Raw genomic sequence first — 12,062 nt, 5'->3', positions numbered from 1 at the left:
ACTTTAGTGAAACATTTAGTTTACAAGCATAATTTGGAGGTGTGTTTTGTGTTTACACTGTAGTTTGGATGTACAATTATTATTAGTGGCTTTTTAAAAAATGAAACAGTGTTAAGTGAAATGTAGTTCCTAGCTTTGTACTCCAAGTTGTCAAAGCATCAACAATGAAAATTCGATTAGGAAACTTTATTTAAAATTTCAGATAGTAATATTCTATGTAGTTAAGGCCAGTCTTAACCCACTGGATGAAAATCTAGGACTGTATGGAAGTAAGCAAACATACACATTTTTAGGTGGAAATAGTCAACCTCGCATAAAAATAAGGATGCATGAAAGCCTTAAACTCCAGATCCCTTTTACTGGAGTCTGTGGTTGTGTACAGGTATGGGCCAAGTGTGTAAAAATAAAATCTCATCAATTTTAAGAACATTCGGGAAATGAGTAAAGAAAATGTAAGATTGCTGCTAGTTATATCTCTTGGAAAGAATTTCTGGAAGTGGTCACTTTAAAAATTATTTTCCATCCTTGCAAAATTGCCACATTTAAATTGTTTTACTGGCAGTTCTATAGTAGTCCAGACTTTAGAAACCAAACACAATAAAATGGCTTGTTGCCAATATGGCCACATCATTGCCAGCAAGTATTGCCTTGGCATCATTCAGCAGAGGTTTTTGTTTATAAAGATGAAGTCTTGAATACTGTTCAATAAACTTGTCAAAAAATAAAACAGACTGATGCTTTTAATGCTTTAACTGCACAAAAGTACTGAGCTATAATATTATTTTGTAAGGGTTTTTTTTTTTTTTTAACCTGAAAATATTTTGTGCCTTTGGAAAGGTAGATTTGGTAATCTTGGAGAGGTAAAATTGTTGCTTATCCTTGCCTGCTAATGCTGAAGTGTCAAGAGAAGATACTTGGAACAACAGGGAGGAAACTTGATTCTAGTTTAAGTCCATAGTATCCACCTTTTCAGAATTTTATGTGTGTGATGTGTTGGCAAACAAAGCTCTTAAAAAATGTTGAAAACTTTTTATCTTGAAGGAGTTTAGCTTGTATTAGAATTTGGATACCCAGCGTGTTTTAGAGGGGGCTAGACATCCATAATTCCAGGTAGTAGCCGAGCCATTATTAAATAATCAGGGTTTGACTAAACAGTGAACAAATCTCTGAGTGAAATCAGCTGCCTACAGATATCCAGAATGGCTTTTACCATCTGAAAGGGGTGGACTGTGTGATAATATGTCTCCTTTTCTTGTTCAGGAGAGATAGTTATGTAATTCATTGTTACCTGCTTTCCAGTGTTTTACAGCAAGAATTAGTTTATCAATTATGTGCATCATCACCAATCTCCCAAAAGTAGAGCTTTTATGGGATATGGTAGAATCTAAACTTAACGGCTTTCCTTTTTTTTTTTTTTTTAATTAAAAATAGCTTTATTTCAGTCTCATCTTTTTAGTATAAAATTGGTCATTTTGACTTGTAAAATGTTCTGGAAGAGTGGTAGTAGCACAATTCTCTGATGTCATAGTGACTTTTCTGGGAAAACCCGTCTCTATTCAACAACATAAGTAAGTTCATCTCCTGCTCAGGTAAATGGTAATTTTTTTCTTTTTTTTTTTTGAGATGGAGTCTCGATCTGTCGCCCAGGCTGGTGTGCAGTGGCGCGATCTCGGCTCACTGCAACCTCCACCTCCCTGGTTCAAGCGATTCTCCTGCCTCAGCCTCTCAGTAGCTGAGACTACAGGTGCATGCCAGCACGCCCAGCTAATTTTTTTTTCTATATTTCTAGTAGAGATGGGGTTTTACCTTGTTGGCCCGGATGGTCCCGATCTGATCTCGTGATCTGCCCCCCTGGGCCTCACAAAGTGCTGAGATTACAGGCGTGAGCCACCGTGCCCAGCTGGTAAATGGTAATTCTTTGCCATGCTGTTCTTGAGTTTATTCTTGTTGCTTTGGCTGCTTTGTGTTAGAGTCTCAAAAGCATCCTAGAGTATGACTCCTTTTCTGGATCGACATAACTAGCAGTGAGCAACCATTGGTGGTATGCTCTTCTACATACTGCTCTATCACTGGAGTCCAGAAGGAGAAAAAAGCTACCTGACAAACATTTCAGATCCAGGGACAGAAGGGCAGCACTCTAAAAGTCTAGGGCCAGGAAAGAGTGCTGGGAAAAGTCAGCCACATCCCTTGAATTCTGTCAATAGTCCCACGGACCTCTTTCCAGTGAAAATGTTTAAGGGGCCGGGCGCGGTGGCTCAAGCCTGTAATCCCAGCACTTTGGGAGGCCGAGTCGGGCGGATCACGAGGTCAGGAGATCGAGAACATCCTGGCTAACACGGTGAAACCCCGTCTCTACTAAAAAAAAAATACAAAAAACTAGCCGGGCGAGGTGGCGGGCGCCTGTAGTCCCAGCTACTCGGAAGGCTGAGGCAGGAGAATGGCGTAAACCCGGGGGGCGGAGCTTGCAGTGAGCTGAGATCCGGCCACTGCACTCCAGCCTGGGCGACAGACCGAGACTCCGTCTCAAAAAAAAAAAAAAAAAAAAAATGTTTAAGGTGTGCTTCCGTCAGCAGCACATACTAAAACCTGGAATGAAACAGAAGATTAGCATGGCCCCTGTGCAAGGATGACATGCAATTTGTGAAGCGCTCTGTATTTTTTTTTAATTAAAAGAAAATGTTGAAGGTTAGGGCATAGAGACTCGGCAAATATCATAGAGAAGTGGTAAATGGCACAGCTGAACATTGGAATTGGCTCCCCATTTGTTCCAGGCATCTGAATTTTGATCTTAGTAACTACTAGTTTCAAGTCATTTTTCTTAATTGATGATTTGCCATTTCATAATAGGAGAAGATGACTATTTGGTTATGGAGCAATGACCAGCAAGAGAACATAATTCAGTATGAACAGTCAAAGGTGTTGAGTGAATTTAACTCTTTTTAGGAATGAGCTGTACTGTATTCAAATGGGCTACTTGATGGTTCATTCCCTCCATTCTGCTGCTGTTCATTTCCTCCCTTTGCTTGCTTATATAGTAAATCTGCTCGTAACCGGGACTGAAAACTCTTAGACTGAAGCCCCTTCACTGCTGTCTCTAGCCTCAGCCTCCTAATGGGTGGGAATAGTTCACTCATAGCTTTTGATTAGTGGATAAGACTTGTCAGGCTGGACGTGGTGGGTCACACCTGTAATCCCAGCACTTTGGGAGGCTGAGGTGGGAGGATTGCTTGAGCCCAGGAATTGAGGCTAGCCCAAGTAACATAGCGAGACCCTGTCTCAAAAAAAAAAAGCCTTGTCACTTAGAGTTTGTGCTTCATATCAAATGATAACCACATTGTGCTACCACAAGTCACACAGTGGAAATGATTTAAGGAGTTTAGTTTCTTTTTGTTGTTGTTTTTTGTTTTGTTTTGTTTTGTTTTGTTTTGAGATGGTCTTACTCTGCCGCCCAGGCTGGAGTGCAGTGGTACAATTAGCTCCCTGCAACCTTGACTTCCTGGTTTCAAGCAATCCTGCTTCAGCCTCCTAAGTAGCTATTTTTTTTTTTTTTAATTTTTTTTGTAGAGACAAGTAAATGCGGGGGGAGGGGTGGTAGTGGAGTGGAGGGGTAGTTTCACTATGTGGCTTAGGCTGGTCTTGAGCTCCAGGGCTCAAGCGATGGATGCTTCCGCCTTGGCCTCTTAAAGTGCTGGGATTACAGGTGTGAGCCACTATGCCTGGCCTCAGTTTCTTAAAAGGTTTTAAATCACACCAACTGGTACCAGTGCTGTTGCCTCTGATTGCCTTGATTTTTCTTTGATCCCACTTGGAAGTTGTTAATGCTATACTCCACTATACTCCACACATTAGATTGCAGTGGGGGCTGGAGAGTAGCACAGCCTTTTTTTTTTTTTTGAGACGGAGTCTCGGTCTGTCGCCCAGGCTGGAGTGCAGTGGCCGGATCTCAGCTCACTGCAAGCTCTGCCTCCCGGGTTCACTCCATTCTCCTGCCTCAGCCTCCCGAGTAGCTGGGACTACAGGCGCCCGCCACCTCGCCCGGCTAGTTTTTTGTAGTTTTAGTAGAGACGGGGTTTCACTGTGTTCACCAGGATGGTCTCGATCTCCTGACCTCGTGATCCACCCATCTCGGCCTCCCAAAGTGCTGGGATTACAGGCTTGAGCCACCGCGCCCGGCCAGCACAGCCTTTATACATAACTCCCTTCTATGGTTTGGCCTGTGGGACCAGTAGGGTCCCTGTTCTGTAACTGTGACTGAAGCGATGGACATTAATGCAACTACTGATTACTGATGTAGATATGCTGCTTTACTTCTATGACCATTGAATTGACAGATTGGAATTGGAAACACCTGTCACCTTCAAGCTTTTAAGACAACTTCACATGAATGTACAACTTAGCCATAGCTGTATCTCATACTAACAGATTTTTGCAGTGTTGTGCACCCAGCACTTACACTTTGGTGGAAAAGCAAAATAAGATTCCTGTTCTTCAACAGTTGAGGGTTTTAAGCCACAACTAAGTGCTCGGTTGTGCTTAAACTACGTACATTCCTATACCACGGGAATCAGGTAGAGGCTTTTCTGGCCGTTTGCTAAGTCATGGTTAGACAGGAACAAGTGTAAACTAGTCTTTGTTGTAGCTTAGTTTCCTGTTGAAATATTCCTTTGCTTTCTTGCCTTCTCTAACATGTAAATTCTGAAGACCCATCATAAACTCTTCCCCAGTGTCCCAAATGAATTTATTCCAGTGAGGGGTAAGGGGCTTGCATTATGAAAAACAGATTTCTTTTCCAAGAGCTCTGGTCTGCTTTTGTTCATTTGCTCATCTCCTTTTGTGCTGTAGGAGATACACACTTCTTCTGTGCACACGTAGATGCACAGGTATTTGGTGATGCCTCAGTCCTGGAGATCATCAGGAAGGCGATATAATACTGTTGTCGCAGGCACCTCACCGGTGATAGGCATTAAAAGAATGTAGATTTCAGCCGGGAGGGATGGGGGCAGAATTGACTACCCTATAGATGTCCTTTGAAAATTTTGATACAGATCACATTTTTTAGAGGTGAGTTCTCTACTTTGTTTGCACTATGCATGCTTGCTACTTAAAATTTATTCCTTTGATCAAGTCCTATAAATGTGGAGTCCAGGATTTCCTACCTTCCTGCCCCAGCAGTCAGACAAGTAGGGAGAATTATATTCCATCTTTGTGCAAGGCTAATGTTAGCATAGATCATGAGGGGAGACCATATGAGTCTCACTGCTCTTTTAGTGGCAGGGTAGATTTCAGATTGGGGTGAATTACAAAATGTGAACTGTTGCTAAAATGGTTGGATATAGAAATAACATTCTCAGAATTGATTCGTGGTTCCATCAGTTATGTGACTTAGGACATTATTTCCCTCTGGCCTCAATGTTTCTTTTACAATATGGGATTAAATTAGATAAGCTTGTGTCTGGTTTTAAGCTTCTGTGATTGTATGAACCTAGCCATTCGATTTCTGGGAATCTGTACTGAGTTTGGACCTTAAACTAAAGTGACCAGGAATGGAGCTCCAAATTTTGATCTGGGTACTGCTCTCCTGGTTTCCCTAGTGTGGTAGTGATTCCACACTGTGGCTTGAGAAATTCAAAGGGGAAGAGTCATCATCTCTCCTTTGGGGGCTGTCCCTGTCCTGCTAGTTATATCCTGGAGCAGGTGGACCAGAGGCATTCCTCCTGGATCCACTCCTCCTTGGTCCCATGAACCGAGGAGTTCATGATACTGCAGAAGGACCCAAAGGTGCACTTCCCTGTTTGTGAGCACCGAAAGGGACAGTTGACACTGGGTACTTACTCTGTGCCTGCCAGGGGATACTTTCCATGACTGTCCTCATGTAATCCTCACAACCTTGTAAAGTTAACATTATTATCCCTAGTTTATAGGTGGGGTAATCCAGACAAAGAAAAATAATAGGGGAAAACAAAGATGTTTTAATCATGGATGCCTGTATGACTCCACAGGCATCCCCATCCCCTCCCTGACTTTTAGGGAAAGTGGGAGGCCACTGGCAGCAGTCTTTTGTCATGGATTCTGAGCTGCTAGGGAAGGAGCTCTGCCCTGATCCAGTGCCTTTTCAGTTTGCCAACTCCTACTATAGTGTGGAGGGCCCTTGCCTATTGGTGAGGCGTCTTGGCCTCCACAGTCAGGCTTATGATTGCAGAGGCAGACCTGAAGTTACTTTGTTGTTTTTTTGTTTGTATTTTGTTTTCGTGACAGAGTCTCACTCTGTTGCTTAGGCGGCAATGCAGTGGTGTGATTTCAGCTCCGCCTCCCGGGTTCAAGCAATTCTCCTGCCTCAGCCTGCCAAGTAACTGGGATTACAGGTGTGCACCACCACACCTGGCTAATTTTTGTATTTTTAGTAGAGACAGGATTTCACGATGTTGGCCGGGCTGGTCTTGAACTCCTGACCTCAGGTGATCCTGCCTCCCAAAGTGCTGGGATTACAGGTGTGAGCCACTGCACCAGCCTGAACTTATTTTGAAGTACTCACATGAAGACTTTGTGTTAGTGTGTTCAGAGTCTCTGGGCAGAGAAAAACACCCACTCCACTACAGTCCTATCCTACTCTTGAGAGCCTGTTTGCAGGTTCTAGCAGGGGATCACAGCTACTCGTGTATCCTTGACCGAGGACCAGTCCTCCTGTCTCAGGCATGGTTGTCCTCTTTGATGGAGCATGCAGCTTCAGGAGGAATGCATGTGAAGCAGTGAGAGAGGCAGGGGACACCCACCTAGCCAGGCAGCTCAGCCACATCAACTGGGGTGATTAATGGGGTGACAGGTGGCGCAGCCAGATTGCCCTCACCTCCCCCATCCTGCTTTTGAAGACTCTATTCCTCCTCAGTTTGCTTCGTTCTCCATATCCAGTTTTGTCCTCAAGTTATTTTTTAAGAGTTAGTTGTACAGTGGTTAGATTTGTTCAACTTTGGATAAGCCTTTGGGGATGTTGGAGTCAGACTAGTGGCTTCCGGTTTTTTGTTTTTGACCATCACCCAGTACAGCAAAGTGGGAAGCCTTGTGGCCATTTTCTTTTTCATATTTTCCCACCTTTTAGTTTTTGTGTGCACATCTTAAGCTTTGTAGTGTTGCCAAATACTGTGTCAGCCTGACTCCTTAGTACTACATGGATCTAAACCAAATTTATTGTTGAAAATTTCAGTTTATAAGCACCATTCAGTAGCCCTTAGTCATATGTATGAATAAGGAACGTGTAGTTTTATAGAAAGGATTTTCATATTTTGGTTCAGTTTGTGACCTATGAGGAATATCCTTAGAGCTGCTGATGTAAATTTGGAGAATCCCCAAGTTGGAGAAGTAGGGATAAGAAAATTTGTCTGCCTTCTCCGTGTCCTTTGATGAGGCCAGAAAGGAAAAGAAGAGTGGTGGTGGTCGGTGTAGTTTGTCTTTTCAATCTTATGGGAAAACATGTTCAATGGGTGGTCCTTTGTAAGCCTATGGAGGATTTTCTGATTGGCTTTCAAGACTTGATCCTGCATCTGTGAGCTGATTGATCCAGCATGCCAAGGTAGGCAACAGGAGTGTGAGCATGACACTGGTTTATTAAAGGAGTGACCCTGCCACCCAGACCTTCAGCCCTCTATACCATGTTCTTGCAGCCTCTGTGCAACTTCTGGTCATTACCTGGGGTGGATAAGGAATTGGGAATTGCAGGCTGGTGCCTTTCCTGGTTAGGGCTTTGGAAGTGGAAGAGGGAAGTGTTAGGGACTGATGAATGAATTTCAGCTCATTTGGCACTGAATTAGATCCCACTGGACCCAGGAAAAATCTTCTAGGTTATGAATAGGAAAATTAGAACCTCCCAAGGCAGGGGAAGGGCAGCCATAGAAAATGAAGTGCAAGTTACTCCCTTGTAGCAGAGAATGGGATTCCCTATCGACAGCAGTATGCTGGTAAACTGGCTGGCAGGGGAAAGGAAGCTGTTACTTTTTCTGTTGTCCAATTTCTGTAGTTTTAAACTTACCAAAGCCACCTACTTACACAACTTCCTAACATATAACAGTTGGCTCTTGCATGCCATACAAGCTTGCGCCAGCACATTGCCACAAACTTCCCTCAAATATTTGAATTCCCATTATGTGCTCAGGTATGTGCTGTGTGGCAGGAGAAGCTGCAACAGTATTTATTCTGAAGAGTTTCGTCATTTAGTTGACAGGCAAGAAGCTGGAGAAACATCGACAGAATACAGTCGTGTGGCATGAATTGAATATAGTAGCCCAGAGTGAGAAGTTGAGTATGGAAAGATCATGAAAAGGGAAGCATATGTATGCTAGGCTTGAAGGATAATGATAATAGCTAACACGTGGTCACAGCAGTTCCAGACTCTGTACTAAGCACCATGCATACATTATTTATATTAATCTAAATAAATAGATACTATCCCCCACTTTACACCTGAGGAACCTGAAGTTTAGTGAGATTAAGTATTTTGCCCAAGTTATATAGATATGACATCAATTTAGTGTTGTAGTATGTCATTATTGTGGCTAGGAAGGAGTAAGGCCAGTATTTGGAGCCTGGTCACTTAACTGCAGAACCCACACTCTTGCCCACTGCATCAGATTGCAATTGAATATAGAAAGGGGGCTTTTCAAAGAGAAAAAAGTCTTAACAACAGTCCAAGGTTAGAGATTAGGTAGGAATCAGAATATTTGAGTTCCAGTCTTCATTTCACTTAACCATATACGTGGCCTTAGCCAAACCACATCTTCCCTCTATGCCTTGGATCGAGGGACTTGAATTAGATGGTCACTCAGTTCCTTTTTATTTCTCACATACTGTGAATTTTAAGTTATAAAAATGGGAATGAGTATGCCTTTCTTAAGGGACAGAGAATGTGCCCTGCTAGGGCACACCGAGGTTGGCAGGAGTAAACAGAAGAAAACAAACTATAAAGGGTGACTCCCAAGTGGTAGAAAGCAGAGGCAGAAAAATGTTGGAGCTGTGGACTCAGCTGTTCCATTCTCAGCACCCAACTAGCCCCAAATGGAAGGGTGGCGGGGTGGGGACATAATAGAGATGATAAACTGGTGTTTTGTGTTCGATGTTCCTAGAAAGCCTACTTCTCTCTTGGTGTCTCAGCAGCAGGTCAGAGCTAGATTTGGGTCATTTCTGAGGATCCTTGAGTTATTACTCTTTTCCTAGCATTCATAAATTTAACAGATATCAATAGACACATGCTATTTTCCAGGCATTGGCACAGACGCAAGGCTAATCTGGTCCCTCTGCTTGTTGAAGTTACAGTCCAAGAGGAGAAATACATAAAAAGCAAATTATATATTTTGATAGGATTATAAGAATTGGGATTTTGTTGGATTAGAGTCAGAGAATGTCTATGACTTCAACATAACAGATAGGGGACTGAGAGTGGAAATGGTAAAACCAGTTAAGACTATTACAGACATCCAGCCAAGATGTGCTTGGTGATGAAAGAGTGCACAAATATCACAAAAATAAATGATAAAATTTTAAACTTTTTTTTTATTGACTCGAATGTGATATTTAATATGGTTCTGGAAGATTTTGGTCCTAAAAAGGAGGTTGAAAGTCCCATGGGGCTAATTATAATGGCAGTATATGAAAAATAAATGAATCTGGTTTAAAGTAGGTAGAATCACAGATTTCTAAGCAGATGTAGGCTTAGAGGTAGATTTCAAAGGAGATGAAACATGTTTTGGAAGAGATTAATAATCCCATGGTTTATAGATCATTTAAAGGAAATACTGCTCAAAGGATAGAAAACTACAGGTGGAAAAGATTTGTTTCTAAAGAGTTGTGATTTCCAATGAGAAAGAAAAGGAGACAAATCTGTGAAGAACAAAAATGCTTGCACAGGAAGCTCTGACTTCAGAATGGAAGCCAGGCCACCTTAGGGGGCATCATATCAGTGAGAGTCCAGTCCCTTATGCTACTGAGGCACACATGAGCCCACAATGGTATGTTGGGGTTTGATTCTGGGTTCAAAAAACTGAAAAAGGATATAGTCCAGGAAAAGTGGTATAATGGTAATGATTAGGAAGGAATAGTACACCAGGAATTGAGTCCTACACAGGAAGATAATCGTAGCCCACTCACTACATGTGTTTGGCCCAGACCAAGGGCATCTCTTTTGGGTACATTTGAAAAGTCATGGAGTGAGAAGACAGCAGCTCCAGTTGTTGCTTGTAATCTTACCACCCCAAATAATCACTGCTAATGCTTTTGTCATTCACAACAACCTCTTACCGGGAGGACCTGTAGTTCTCCAATTAAAAATTTCCCTAGCTGGGTGCGGTGGCTCATCCCAGCACTTTGGGAACCCAAGGCAGGTGGATCACCTTAGGTCAGGAGTTCAATACCAGCCTGCCCAACATGGTGAAACCCTGTCTCTACAAAAATACGAAAATTAGCCGGGTATGATGGCAGGTGCCTGTAATCCCAGCTACTCTGGAGGCTGTGGTGGGAGAATTGCTGGAACCCGGGAGGCAGAGGTTACAGTGAGCCGAGATGGCCCCATTGCACTCCAGCCTGGGCAACAGAGCGAGACTGTGTCTCAAAAATAATAATAATTTCCCCCACATTTTATTATGAAAATTTTCGACATGTAGCAAAGTTGAAAAAAAATTACACCCATATATCCACCGTTTCAGATCCTACAATTTAAAATCTTGTTTTATCACATTTCTTCAACAACAACTTTTATTTTTTGGTGCATTTCAAAAAAGTTGCACGCATCAGTACACTTCGAAACATTTCAGCATGCCTTAACTTTAGTGCAACATTTGTTTATGGGTTGTTGGGTTTTTGTGGGGGTTTTTTTGGTAAAATTTTACAATCAGATGCGTACACTCAGTGTTCCTTTAGATGGAAGTGGCAAATGCACACACTCCTGTGACCCACATTCTTAGAATGCTAAGAACGTTTCCCTTCCACTGAGAGCTCTCTGCCTCTGCTCAGTTAATACCTGCCCTTCCCCTGGGGGAGAAGGGAGGACAACCAGTATTCTGAATATTTACATCACAGATTTGTTTTGCCTGTTCTGAAACTTCATAAATGGAATCTGTTTACTTTATTCTTCATTTTTATTCATGTTACAGATATTAATAGTTTTTTTGTTGCTGAATATTTTCTATAAACATCACAATTTGTTCTCATATTGATGAATACCTGGGCTGTTTCAAGTTTTTGGCTATTGTGAATAAAGCTTCTGTGAACATTCGTATACAAATCTTTGTGGACATAATGTTTCCATTTCTTTTGGCTAAAAACCTAGGAGTGGAATTGCTCTTGGGCTAGGTGTATGTTAGGTTTTTTGATAAGCTGCCAGACTGTTTTCCAAAGTGGTACATTTAATGTTTTCACTAACAATATATGAGAGTTTCATATCCTTGCCAGCATTTGGTGGTGGTGGTCTTTTTTATTATACTTTTAGCCATTGTGGTGGGTATGTAACAGTATCTCATTGTGGTTTTATTTTTCATTACCCTGATAACTAACGCTGTGGATCACTTTGCTTATTTCTGATTCACATATTTTCCTTTATGAAGTGCCTGATCAAATATTTTGTCCATTTTAATTGAATTGTAGGAGTCCTGCATTTAAATTTTAAAGTTGAACTGTATAAGATCAGGATAGGGGAGATTTACTGTTACACATTAGTTCAAGGCCTGAAGTGTGACTTGAGCAAAAGCACATTCACCATTTGTTCAGCAAATGGTTGTTAGTACCCTATATACTAAGCACTAATACTAGTGATACAGAGATAATATCCAGCCCCAGTTCGAGGAGCCCTCAGTTTACAGGGTAGACAGACAAAAGTAAAAATTATGGTGTGGCTTCAATGTTAAGTCAGTCACTGAATACTTACTATCTACTGTAGGATACGTAGATACTGTTGTGGATCATGGAGCTAGCCAGAGTTACTAATCTTGTATAACTTATTTTCTGGAGTGTAAGGAGGGAGACAGAGTGCAAAAGTCCTGAGGTGGTAAATAAGGTTGGTGTTAGGTGTATGTGGATCAGAAAGG

The 12,062-nt window shown here is 42.0% G+C and overlaps 1 protein-coding gene, 1 long non-coding RNA gene and 1 other non-coding gene across 3 annotated transcripts in view; all 3 read left to right on the top strand.

Moving 5' to 3' along the window:
- Positions 1–12,062, top strand: part of CPNE1 (copine 1) — a 28,256-nt gene that overhangs the window by 4,447 nt on the left and 11,747 nt on the right.
- Positions 792–11,263, top strand: LOC144332114 (uncharacterized). The gene is made up of 3 exons (XR_013399885.1): positions 792–1,882; positions 4,154–6,473; positions 10,321–11,263. It is a non-coding gene; the product is annotated as an uncharacterized LOC144332114 (long non-coding RNA).
- On the top strand, positions 2,558–2,660 carry LOC114670634 (U6 spliceosomal RNA). The gene has a single exon (XR_003720336.1). It is a non-coding gene; the product is annotated as a U6 spliceosomal RNA (small nuclear RNA).

This window comes from Macaca mulatta, chromosome 10, assembly GCF_049350105.2.
Source record: "Macaca mulatta isolate MMU2019108-1 chromosome 10, T2T-MMU8v2.0, whole genome shotgun sequence".
Taxonomy (NCBI): Eukaryota; Metazoa; Chordata; class Mammalia; order Primates; family Cercopithecidae; genus Macaca; species Macaca mulatta.
Note: the sequence above shows the minus strand (reverse complement) of the source record. Positions and strands in the feature narration are given on the sequence as shown.